Source organism: Taudactylus pleione, unplaced genomic scaffold (genome assembly GCF_031769625.1).
Source record: "Taudactylus pleione unplaced genomic scaffold, aTauple2 ptg001020l, whole genome shotgun sequence".
Lineage (NCBI taxonomy): Eukaryota > Metazoa > Chordata > Amphibia > Anura > Myobatrachidae > Taudactylus > Taudactylus pleione.
The window spans coordinates 271,625-285,986 of record NW_028285421.1 but is presented as its reverse complement, the minus strand read 5'-3'; the positions used below and the strand labels follow the sequence as shown (position 1 = coordinate 285,986).

The 14,362-nt window shown below is 42.5% G+C and overlaps 1 protein-coding gene across 3 annotated transcripts in view; it reads right to left on the bottom strand.

Moving 5' to 3' along the window:
- Positions 1–3,474, bottom strand: part of LOC148454247 (uncharacterized) — a 32,183-nt gene extending 28,709 nt beyond the window's left edge. For all 3 annotated transcript variants that reach the window (XM_088461140.1, XM_088461139.1, XM_088461141.1), the window contains exon 1: positions 3,458–3,474. The gene's annotated coding sequence lies outside the window, so the exon portion shown is untranslated. The remainder of the gene's footprint in view (positions 1–3,457) is intronic.
- Positions 3,475–14,362: the final 10,888 nt, after the last annotated feature.

The following is a 14,362-nucleotide window of genomic DNA, read 5'->3' as shown; positions in this document are numbered from 1 at the left end:
CTATATAATAATAATACCACATATCAGTGTGTGCTGGGAGCTGTGTTAATCCCCCTCAGATATCACTGTACAGTCCCCTCTCCCTATATAATAATAATACCACATATCAGTGTGTGCTGGGAGCTGTGTTATTCCCCCTCATATATCACTGTACAGTCCCCTATCCCTATATAATAATAATACCACATGTGAGTGTGTGCTGGTAGCTGTGTTATTCCGCCTCATATATTACAGTATAGTCCCCTCTCCCCTATATAAAAATAATACCACATATCAGTGTGTGCTGGGAGTTGTGTTATATGAGGGGGAATATCACTGTACGGTCCCCCTCTCCCCTATATAATAATAATACCACATATCAGTGTGTACTGGGAGCTGTGTTATTCCCCTCATATATCACTGTATGGTCCCCTCTCGCCTATATAATAATAATACCGCATATCAGTGTGTGCTGGGAGCTGGGCTATTCCACCTCAAATATCACTGTACAGTCCCCTCTCCCCTATATAATAATATCATATATCAGTGTGTGCTGGGAGCTGTGTCATTCCCCCTCATATATCACTGTACGGTCCCCTTTCCCCTATATAATAATAATACCACATATCAGTGTGTGCTGGGAGCTGTGTTATTCTCCCTCATATATCACTGTACAGTCCCCTCTCCCTATATAATAATAATACCACATATCAGTGTGTGCTGGGAGCTGTGTTATTCCCCCTCATATATCACTGTACAGTCCCCTCTCCCTATATAATAATAATACCACATATCAGTGTGTGCTGGGAGCTGTGTTATTCCCCCTCATATATCACTGTACATTCCCCTCCCCCTATATAATAATAATACCACATATCAGTGTGTGCTGGGAGCTGTGTTATTCCCCCTCATATATCACTGTACAGTCCCCTCTCCCCTATGTAATAATAATACCACATATCAGTGTGTGCTGGGAGCTGTGTTATTCCCCCTCATATATTACTGTACAGTCCCCTCTCCCCTATATAATAATAATACCACATATCAGTGTGTGCTCGGAGCTGTGTTATTCCCCCTCATATATCACTGTACAGTCCCCTTTCCCCTATATAATAATACCACATATCAGTGTGTGCTGGGAGCTGTGTTATTCCTCCTCATATATCACTGTACGGTCCCCCTCTCCCCTATATAATAATAATATCACTTATCAGTGTGTACTGGGAGCTGTGTTATTCCCCCTGATATATCACTGTACAGTCCCCTCCCCCTATATAATAATAATACCACATAGTGTGTGCTGGGAGCTGTGTTATTCCCCCTTATATATCACTGTACAGTCCCCTCTATCCTATATGATAATGATACCACATATCAGTGTGTGCTGGGAGCTGTGTTATTCCCCCTCATATATCACTGAACAGTCCCCTCTCCCCTATATAATAATAATACCACATATCAGTGTGTGCTGGGAGCTGTGTTATTCCCCCTCATATATCACTGTACAGTCCCCTATCCCTATATAATAATAATACCACATGTGAGTGTGTGCTGGTAGCTGTGTTATTCCCCCTCATATATTACTGTACAGTCCCCTCTCCCCTATATAATAATAATACCACATATCAGTGTGTGCAGGGAGCTGTGTTATATAAGGGGGAATATCACTGTACGGTCCCCCTCTCCCCTATATAATAATAATACATAGTGTGTACTGGGAGCTGTGTTATTCCCCCTAATATATCACTGTACAGTCCCCTCTCTACTATATAATAATAATACCACATGTGAGTGTGTGCTGGGAGCTGTGTTATTCCCCCTCATATATTACTGTACAGTCCCCTCTCCCCTATATAATAATAATACCACATATCAGTGTGTGCTGGGAGCTGTGTTATATGAGGAGGAATATCACTGTACGGTCCCCCTCTCCCCTATATAATAACAACACATATAAGTGTGTACTGGGAGCTGTGTTATTCCCCCTAATATATCACTGTACAGTCCCCTCTCCCCTATATAATAATACCACATATCAGTGTGTGCTGGGAGTTGTGTTATTCCGCCTCATATATTACTGTATAGTCCCCTCTCCCCTGTATAATAATAATACCACATATCAGTATGTGCTGGGAGCTGTGTTATTCCGCCTCATATATTACTGTATAGTCCCCTCTCCCCTATATAAAAATAATACCACATATCAGTGTGTGCTGGGAGTTGTGTTATATGAGGGGGAATATCACTGTACGGTCCCCCTCTCCCCTATATAATAATACCACATATCAGTGTGTACTGGGAGCTGTGTTATTCCCCTCATATATCACTGTATGGTCCCCTCTCACTTATATAATAATAATACCACATATCAGTGTGTGCTGGGAGCTGGGCTATTCCACCTCAAATATCACTGTACAGTCCCCTCTCCCCTATATAATAATATCATATATCAGTGTGTGCTGGGAGCTGTGTCATTCCCCCTCATATATCACTGTACGGTCCGCTTTCCCCTATATAATAATAATACCACATATCAGTGTGTGCTGGGAGCTGTGTTATTCACCCTCATATATCACTGTACAGTCCCCTCTCCCTATATAATAATAATACCACATATCAGTGTGTGCTGGGAGCTGTGTTATTCCCCCTCATATATCACTGTACAGTCCCCTCTCCCTATATAATAATAATAATACCACATATCAGTGTGTGCTGGGAGCTGTGTTATTCCCCCTCATATATCACTGTATAGTCCCCTCTCCCCTATATAATAATAATAGCACATATCAGTGTGTGCTGGGAGCTGTGTTATTCCCCCTCATATATCACTGTACAGTCCCCTCTCCCCTATATAATAATAATACCACATATCAGTGTGTGCTGGGAGCTGTGTTAATCCCCCTCATATATCACTGTACAGTCCCCTCTCCCCAATATAATAATAATAGCACATATCAGTGTGTGCTGGGAGCTGTGTTATTCCCCCTCATATATCACTGTACAGTCCCCTCTCCCTATATAATAATAATAGCACATATCAGTGTGTGCTGGGAGCTGTGTTATTCCCCCTCATATATCACTGTACAGTCCCCTCTCCCCTAAATAATAATAGTACCACATATCAGTGTGTGCTGGGAGCTGTGTTATTCCCCCTCATATATCACTGTACAGTCCCCTCTCCCCAATATAATAATAATAGCACATATCAGTGTGTGCTGGGAGCTGTGTTATTCCCCCTCATATATCACTGTACGGTCCCCTCTCCCCTATATAATAATAATAGCACATATCAGTGTGTGCTGGGAGCTGTGTTATTCCCCCTCATATATCACTGTACAGTCCCCTCTCCCCTATATAATAATAATACCACATATCAGTGTGTGCTGGGAGCTGTGTTATTCCCCCTCATATATCACTGTACAGTCCCCTCTCCCCTATATAATAATAATATAATATAATATAATACAAGATACGTTACATGGCTCCGGCTGTCAGGAATGTCTATGACAAAATGGCAGCTAGATCCCCTATGGCCCCGCCCCCTCTGCTCTGTGATTGGGAGGCTATAAAAATATGGCCGCCGGTCACTCTACATGAGGACATCATTATACTATATCTTTGTGACTCTAGTGATGAAGCTGTGAGAGGGAGGAGCTGGTTGCTGCTAGTTACAGGACTTCCCTCCTACTTTCTGCCGCCTGATTGGATATTCGCTGCTGCCAATCACCGCTCTGAGGGGAATGAGAGGAGGGGAGTCACTATGATAAGGGGGGCGGGGTAAACAGGAGACAGTTACATGGAGATGAGAGGGGCGGGGCTATGTAGAGGGGGCGGTTTTTCTGCAGCTTCCGGGTGACGGTCTCGTAGCAGCAGGTGATGGTACAGGGATACCAGACACTAGTGTTCTATATAATACAGGGGGAGCAGACTGTGGTGCTGCATTATCATTATACAGGGATACCAGACACTAGTGTTCTATATAATACAGGGGGAGCAGACTGTGGTGCTGCATTATCATTATACAGGTAGAGCAGACACTAGTGTTCTATATAATACAGGGGGAGCAGACTGTGGTGCTGCATTATCATTATACAGGTAGAGCAGACACTAGTGTTCTATATAATACAGGGGGAGCAGACTGTGGTGCTGCATTATCATTATACAGGTAGAGCAGACACTAGTGTTCTATATAATACAGGGGGAGCAGACTGTGGTGCTGCATTATCATTATACAGGTAGAGCAGACACTAGTGTTCTATATAATACAGGGGGAGCAGACTGTGGTGCTGCATTATCATTATACAGGGATACCAGACACTAGTGTTCTATATAATACAGGGGGAGCAGACTGTGGTGCTGCATTATCATTATACAGGTAGAGCAGACACTAGTGTTCTATATAATACAGGGGGAGCAGACTGTGGTGCTGCATTATCATTATACAGGTAGAGCAGACACTAGTGTTCTATATAATACAGGGGGAGCAGACTGGTGCTGCATTATCATTATACAGGGGGAGCAGACTGGTGCTGCATTATCATTATACAGGGATACCAGACACTAGTGTTCTATATAATACAGGGGGAGCAGACTGTGGTGCTGCATTATCATTATACAGGGATACCAGACACTAGTGTTCTATATAATACAGGGGGAGCAGACTGTGGTGCTGCATTATCATTATACAGGGATACCAGACACTAGTGTTCTATATAATACAGGGGGAGCAGACTGTGGTGCTGCATTATCATTATACAGGGATACCAGACACTAGTGTTCTATATAATACAGGGGGAGCAGACTGTGGTGCTGCATTATCATTATACAGGGTGAGCAGACTGGTGCTGCATTATCATTATACAGGGATACCAGACACTAGTGTTCTATATAATACAGGGGGAGCAGACTGTGGTGCTGCATTATCATTATACAGGGATACCAGACACTAGTGTTCTATATAATACAGGGGGAGCAGACTGTGGTGCTGCATTATCATTATACAGGTAGAGCAGACACTAGTGTTCTATTTAATACAGGGGGAGCAGACTGTGGTGCTGCATTATCATTATACAGGTAGAGCAGACACTAGTGTTCTATATAATACAGGGGGAGCAGACTGTGGTGCTGCATTATCATTATACAGGGGGAGCAGACTGGTGCTGCATTATCATTATACAGGGATACCAGACACTAGTGTTCTATATAATACAGGGGGAGCAGACTGTGGTGCTGCATTATCATTATACAGGGATACCAGACACTAGTGTTCTATATAATACAGGGGGAGCAGACTGTGGTGCTGCATTATCATTATACAGGGATACCAGACACTAGTGTTCTATATAATACAGGGGGAGCAGACTGTGGTGCTGCATTATCATTATACAGGGATACCAGACACTAGTGTTCTATATAATACAGGGGGAGCAGACTGTGGTGCTGCATTATCATTATACAGGGTGAGCAGACTGGTGCTGCATTATCATTATACAGGGATACCAGACACTAGTGTTCTATATAATACAGGGGGAGCAGACTGTGGTGCTGCATTATCATTATACAGGGATACCAGACACTAGTGTTCTATATAATACAGGGGGAGCAGACTGTGGTGCTGCATTATCATTATACAGGGATACCAGACACTAGTGTTCTATATAATACAGGGGGAGCAGACTGTGGTGCTGCATTATCATTATACAGGGATACCAGACACTAGTGTTCTATATAATACAGGGGGAGCAGACTGTGGTGCTGCATTATCATTATACAGGGTGAGCAGACTGGTGCTGCATTATCATTATACAGGGATACCAGACACTAGTGTTCTATATAATACAAGGGGAGCAGACTGTGGTGCTGCATTATCATTATACAGGGATACCAGACACTAGTGTTCTATATAATACAGGGGGAGCAGACTGGTGCTGCATTATCATTATACAGGGATACCAGACACTAGTGTTCTATATAATACAGGGGGAGCAGACTGTGGTGCTGCATTATCATTATACAGGGATACCAGACACTAGTGTTCTATATAATACAGGGGGAGCAGACTGTGGTGCTGCATTATCATTATACAGGTAGAGCAGACACTAGTGTTCTATATAATACAGGGGGAGCAGACTGTGGTGCTGCATTATCATTATACAGGGATACCAGACACTAGTGTTCTATATAATACAGGGGGAGCAGACTGTGGTGCTGCATTATCAATATACAGGGATACCAGACACTAGTGTTCTATATAATACAGGGGGAGCAGACTGTGGTGCTGCATTATCATTATACAGGGATACCAGACACTAGTGTTCTATATAATACAGGGGGAGCAGACTGTGGTGCTGCATTATCATTATACAGGGATACCAGACACTAGTGTTCTATATAATACAGGGGGAGCAGACTGTGGTGCTGCATTATCAATATACAGGGATACCAGACACTAGTGTTCTATATAATACAGGGGGAGCAGACTGTGGTGCTGCATTATCATTATACAGGGTGAGCAGACTGGTGCTGCATTATCATTATACAGGGATACCAGACACTAGTGTTCTATATAATACAGGGGGAGCAGACTGTGGTGTTCTATATAATACAGGGGGAGCAGACTGTGGTGCTGCATTATCATTATACAGGGTGAGCAGACTGGTGCTGCATTATCATTATACAGGGATACCAGACACTAGTGTTCTATATAATACAGGGGGAGCAGACTGTGGTGCTGCATTATCATTATACAGGGATACCAGACACTAGTGTTCTATATAATACAGGGGGAGCAGACTGTGGTGCTGCATTATCATTATACAGGGTGAGCAGACTGGTGCTGCATTATCATTATACAGGGATACCAGACACTAGTGTTCTATATAATACAGGGGGAGCAGACTGTGGTGCTGCATTATCATTATACAGGGATACCAGACACTAGTGTTCTATATAATACAGGGGGAGCAGACTGTGGTGCTGCATTATCATTATACAGGTAGAGCAGACACTAGTGTTCTATATAATACAGGGGGAGCAGACTGTGGTGCTGCATTATCATTATACAGGTAGAGCAGACACTGGTGTTCTATATAATACAGGGGGAGCAGACTGTGGTGCTGCATTATCATTATACAGGGGGAGCAGACACTAGTGTTCTATATAATACAGGGGGAGCATACTGTGGTGCTGCATTATCATTATACAGGGGGAGCAGACACTAGTGTTCTATATAATACAGGGGGAGCAGACTATGGTGCTGCATTATCATTATACAGGGATACCAGACACTAGTGTTCTATATAATACAGGGGGAGCAGACTGTGGTGCTGCTTTATCATTATACAGGGGGAGCAGACACTAGTGTTCTATATAATACAGGGGGAGCACACTGTAGTGCTACATTATCATTATACAGGGGGAGCAGACTGGTGCTGCATTATCATTATACAGGGGGAGCAGACACTACTGTTCTTTATAATACAGGGGGAGGAGACTGTGGTGCTGCATTATCATTATACAGGTAGAGCAGACACTAGTGTTCTTTATAATACAGGGGGAGCAGACTGTGGTCCTGTATTATCATTATACAGGGGGAGCAGACACTACTGTTCTTTATAATACAGGGGGAGGAGACTGTGGTCCTGTATTATCATTATACAGGGATACCAGACACTAGTGTTCTATATAATACAGGGGGAGCAGACTGTGGTGCTGCATTATCATTATACAGGGGGAGCAGACACTACTGTTCTTTATAATACAGGGGGAGGAGACTGTGGTGCTGCATTATCATTATACAGGTAGAGCAGACACTAGTGTTCTTTATAATACAGGGGGAGCAGACTGTGGTGCTGCATTATCATTATACAGGGGGAGCAGACACTACTGTTCTTTATAATACAGGGGGAGGAGACTGTGGTGCTGCATTATCATTATACAGGGGGAGCAGACACTAGTTTTCTATATAATACAGGGGGAGCAGACTATGGTGCTGCATTATCATTATACAGGGATACCAGACACTAGTGTTCTATATAATACAGGGGGAGCAGACTGTGGTGCTGCATTATCATTATACAGGGGGAGCAGGCACTAGTGTTCTATATAATACAGGGGGAGCAGACTGTGGTGCTACATTATCATTATACAGGGATACCAGACACTAGTGTTCTATATAATACAGGGGGAGCAGACTGTGGTGCTGCATTATCATTATACAGGTAGAGCAGACACTGGTGTTCTATATAATACAGGGGGAGCAGACTGTGGTGCTGCATTATCATTATACAGGGGGAGCAGACACTAGTGTTCTATATAATACAGTGGGAGCATACTGTGGTGCTGCATTATCATTATACAGGGGGAGCAGACACTAGTGTTCTATATAATACAGGGGGAGCAGACTATAGTGCTGCATTATCATTATACAGGGATACCAGACACTAGTGTTCTATATAATACAGGGGGAGCAGACTGTGGTGCTGCATTATCATTATACAGGGGGTGCAGACTGGTGCTGCATTATCATTATACAGGGGGAGCAGACACTACTGTTCTTTATAATACAGGGGGAGCAGACTGTGGTGCTGCATTATCATTATACAGGGGGAGCAGACACTACTGTTCTTTATAATACAGGGGGAGGAGACTGTGGTGCTGCATTATCATTATACAGGGGGAGCAGACACTAGTTTTCTATATAATACAGGGGGAGCAGACTATGGTGCTGCATTATCATTATACAGGGATACCAGACACTAGTGTTCTATATAATACAGGGGGAGCAGACTGTGGTGCTGCATTATCATTATACAGGGGGAGCAGACACTAGTGTTCTATATAATACAGGGGGAGCACACTGTAGTGCTACATTATCATTATACAGGGGGAGCAGACTGTGGTGCTGCATTATCATTATACATGGGGACCAGACACTAGTGTTCTATATAATACAGGGGTAGCAGACTGGTGCTGCATTATCATTATACAGGTAGAGCAGACACTAGTGTTCTATATAATACAGGGGGAGCAGACTGTGGTGCTGCACTATCATTATACATGTAGAGCAGACACTAGTGTTCTATATAATACAGGGGGAGCAGACTGTGGTGCTGCATTATCATTATACAGGGGGAGCAGACACTGGTGTTCTATATAATACAGGGGGAGCAGACTGTGGTGCTGCATTATCATTATACAGGTAGAACAGACACTTGTGTTATATATAATACAGGGGGAGCAGACTGTGGTGCTGCATTATCATTATACAGGTAACAACAACAAAAATCGGAAGATCTCTATATTTTGGGGCACTCACCCTACTAATAATAAAGTGTAACCTGTAATAGTGTCAGTAACAGACGATATAAAGCCTGGTCTAACCAGGGCCAATAACCCCTCAACACTGACCAGCTGTGTGATATCAGTATGTCGTGTATAGTGATCACTGTGTATCAGGTGTGTGATCTCAGTGTGACCTGTGTATAGTGATCACTGTGTATCAGGTGTGTGATCTCAGTGTGACCTGTGTATAGTGATCAGTGTGTTTCAGGTGTGTGATATCAGTATGACCTGTGTCTAGTGATCAGTGTGTATCAGGTGTGTGATATCAGTGTGACCTGTGTATAATGATCAGTGTGTATTAGGTGTGTGATATCAATGTGACTTGTGTATAGTGATCAGTGTGTATTAGGTGTGTGATATCAATGTGACTTGTGTATAGTGATCAGTGTGTTTCAGGTGTGTAATATCAGTGTGACCTTTGTATAGTGATCAGTGTGTATCAGGTGTGTGATATCAGTGTGACCTGTGTATAGTGATCAGTGTGTATCAGGTGTGTGATATCAATGTGACTTGTGTATAGTGATCAGTGTGTATCAGGTGTGTGATATCAGTGTGACCTGTGTGTAGTGATCAGTGTGTTTCAAGTGTGTGATATCAGTGTGACCTGTGTATAGTGATCAGTGTGTATTAGGTGTGTGATATCAATGTGACTTGTGTATAGTGATCAGTGTGTTTCAGGTGTGTGATATCAGTATGACCTTTGTATAGTGATCAGTGTGTATCAGGTGTGTGATATCAGTGTGACCTCTGTATAGTGATCAGTGTGTTTCAGGTGTGTGATATCAGTGTGACCTGTGTATAGTGATCAGTGTGTTTCAGGTGTGTGATATCAGTGTGACCTGTGTATAGTGATCAGTGTGTATCAGGTGTGTGATATCAATGTGACTTGTGTATAGTGATCAGTGTGTATCAGGTGTGTGATATCAGTGTGACCTGTGTGTAGTGATCAGTGTGTATCAGGTGTGTGATATCAGTGTGACCTGTGTGTAGTGATCAGTATGTATCAGGTGTGTGATATCAGTGTGACCTGTGTGTAGTGATCAGTGTGTATCAGGTGTGTGATATCAGTGTGACCTGTGTATAGTGATCAGTGTGTATCAGGAGTGTGATATCAATGTGACCTGTGTGTAGTGATCAGTGTGTATCAGGTGTGTGATATCAGTGTGACTTGTGTATAGTGATCAGTGTGTATCAGGTGTGTGATATCAGTGTAACCTGTGTATAGTGATCAGTGTGTTTCAAGTGTGTGATATCAGTGTGACCTGTGTATAGTGATCAGTGTGTATCAGGTGTGTGATATCAGTGTGACCTGTGTATAGTGATCAGTGTGTATCAGGTGTGAGATATCAGTGTGACCTGTGTCTAGTGATCAGTGTGTATCAGGTGTGTGATATCAGTGTGACCTCTGTATAGTGATCAGTGTATATCAGGTGTGTGATATCAGTGTGACCTGTGTATAGTGATCAGTGTGTTTCAGGTGTGTGATATCAGTGTGACCTGTGTATAGTGATCAGTGTGTATCAGGTGTGTGATATCAATGTGACTTGTGTATAGTGATCAGTGTGTATCAGGTGTGTGATATCAGTGTGACCTGTGTATAGTGATCAGTGTGTATCAGGTGTGTGATATCAATGTGACCTGTGTATAGTGATCAATGTGTATCAGGTGTGTGATATCATTGTGACCTGTGTATAGTGATCAATGTGTATCAGGTGTGTGATATCAGTGTGACCTCTGTATAGTGATCAATATGTATCAGGTGTGTGATATCAGTGTGAACTGTGTATAGTGATCAGTGTGTATCAGGAGTGTGATATCAATGTGACTTGTGTATAGTGATCAATGTGTATCAGGTGTGTGATATCAGTGTGACCTGTGTATAGTGATCAGTGTGTATCAGGTGTGTGATATCAGTGTGACCTCTGTATAGTGATCAATGTGTATCAGGTGTGTGATATCAGTGTGAACTGTGTATAGTGATCAGTGTGTATCAGGAGTGTGATATCAGTGTGACCTGTGTATAGTGATCAGTGTGTATCAGGTGTGTGATATCAGTGTGACCTTTGTATAGTGATCAGTGTGTATCAGGTGTGTAATATCAGTATGTTGTGTATAGTGATCAGTGTGTATCAGGTGTGTGATATCAATGTGACCTGTGTATAGTGATCAGTGTGTATCAGGTGTGTAATATCAGTATGTCGTGTATAGTGATCAGTATGTATCAGGTGTGTGACCTGTGTATAGTGATCAGTGTGACCTGTATATAGTGTTCACTGTGTATCAGGTGTGTGACCTGTGTATAGTGATCAGTGTGTGATATCAGTGTGACCTGTGTATAGTGATCAGTGTGTATCAGGTGTGTGACCTGTGTATAGTGATCAGTGTGACCTGTATGTATAGTGATCAGTGTGTATCAGGTGTGTGACCTGTGTATAGTGATCAGTGTGTATCAGGTGTGTGACCTGTGTATAGTGATCAGTGTGACCTGTATGTATAGTGATCAGTGTGTATCAGGTGTGTGATATCAGTGTGACCTGTGTATAGTGATCAGTGTGTTTCAGGTGTGTGATATCAGTGTGACCTGTGTATAGTGATCAGTGTGTATTAGGTGTGTGATATCAATGTGACTTGTGTATAGTGATCAGTGTGTTTCAGGTGTGTAATATCAGTATGTTGTGTATAGTGATCAGTGTGTATCAGGTGTGTGATATCAATGTGACCTGTGTATAGTGATCAGTGTGTATCAGGTGTGTAATATCAGTATGTTGTGTATAGTGATCAGTGTGTATCAGGTGTGTGATATCAATGTGACCTGTGTTAGTGATCAGTGTGTATCAGGTGTGTAATATCAATATGTTGTGTATAGTGATCAGTGTGTATCAGGTGTGTGATATCAATGTGACCTGTGTATAGTGATCATTGTGTATTAGGTGTGTGATATCAATGTGACCTGTGTATAGTGATCAGTGTGTTTCAGGTGTGTGATATCAGTGTGACCTGTGTATAATGATCAGTGTGTATCAGGTGTGTGATATCAATGTGACCTGTGTATAGTGATCAGTGTGTATCAGGTGTGTGATATCAGTGTGACCTGTGTCTAGTGATCAGTGTGTATCAGGTGTGAGATATCAGTGTGACCTGTGTCTAGTGATCAGTGTGTATCAGGTGTGTTATATCAATGTGACCTGTGTATAGTGATCAGTATGTATCAGGTGTGTGATATCAATGTGACCTGTGTCTAGTGATCAGTGTGTATCAGGTGTGTTATATCAATGTGACCTGTGTATAGTGATCAGTATGTATCAGGTGTGTGACCTGTGTATAGTGATCAGTGTGTATCAGGTGTGTGATATCAATGTGACCTGTGTATAGTGATCAGTGTGTATCAGGTGTGTGATATCAGTGTGACCTGTGTATAGTGATCAGTATGTATCAGGTGTGTGACCTGTGTATAGTGATCAGTGTGTATCAGGTGTGTGACCTGTGTATAGTGATCAGTGTGACCTGTATGTATAGTGATCAGTGTGTATCAAGTGTGTGATATCAGTGTGACCTGTGTATAGTGATCAGTGTGTTTCAGGTGTGTGATATCAATGTGACCTGTGTATAGTGATTAGTGTGTATCCGGTGTGTGATATCAGTGTGACCTGTGTATAGTGATCAGTGTGTATCAGGTGTAAGATATCAGTGTGACCTGTGTATAGTGATCAGTGTGTTTCAGGTGTGTGATATCAGTGTGACCTGTGTATAGTGATCAGTGTGTTTCAGGTGTGTGATATCAGTGTGACCTGTGTATAATGATCAGTGTGTATCAGGTGTGTGATATCAATGTGACCTGTGTATAGTGATCAGTATGTATCAGGTGTGTGACCTGTGTATAGTGATCAGTGTGTATCAGGTGTGTGATATCAATGTGACCTGTGTATAGTGATCAGTGTGTATCAGGTGTGTGATATCAGTGTGACCTGTGTCTAGTGATCAGTGTGTATCAGGTGTGTGATATCAATGTGACCTGTGTATAGTGATCAGTGTGTATCAGGTGTGTGATATCAGTGTGACCTGTGTCTAGTGATCAGTGTGTATCAGGTGTGTGATATCAGTGTGACCTGTGTCTAGTGATCAGTGTGTATCAGGTGTGTTATATCAATGTGACCTGTATGTATAGTGATCAGTATGTATCAGGTGTGTGATATCAGTGTGACCTGTGTCTAGTGATCAGTGTGTATCAGGTGTGAGATATCAGTGTGACCTGTGTCTAGTGATCAGTGTGTATCAGGTGTGTTATATCAATGTGACCTGTGTATAGTGATCAGTATGTATCAGGTGTGTGATATCAATGTGACCTGTGTCTAGTGATCAGTGTGTATCAGGTGTGTTATATCAATGTGACCTGTGTATAGTGATCAGTATGTATCAAGTGTGACCTGTGTATAGTGATCAGTGTGTATCAGGTGTGTGATATCAATGTGACCTGTGTATAGTGATCAGTGTGTATCAGGTGTGTGATATCAGTGTGACCTGTGTATAGTGATCAGTATGTATCAGGTGTGTGACCTGTGTATAGTGATCAGTGTGTATCAGGTGTGTGATATCAATGTGACCTGTGTATAGTGATCAGTGTGTATCCGGTGTGTGATATCAGTGTGACCTGTGTATAGTGATCAGTGTGTATCAGGTGTGAGATATCAGTGTGACCTGTGTATAGTGATCAGTGTGTTTCAGGTGTGTGATATCAGTGTGACCTGTGTATAGTGATCAGTGTGTTTCAGGTGTGTGATATCAGTGTAACCTGTGTATAGTAATCAGTGTGTATCAGGTGTGTGATATCAATGTGACCTGTGTATAGTGATCAGTGTGTTTCAGGTGTGTGATATCAGTGTGACCTGTGTATAGTGATCAGTGTGTATCAGGTGTGTGATTTCAGTGTGACCTGTGTATAGTAATCAGTGTGTATCAGGTGTGTGATATCAGTGTGACCTGTGTATAGTGATCAGTGTGTTTCAGGTGTGTGATATCAGTGTGACCTGTGTATAGTGATCAG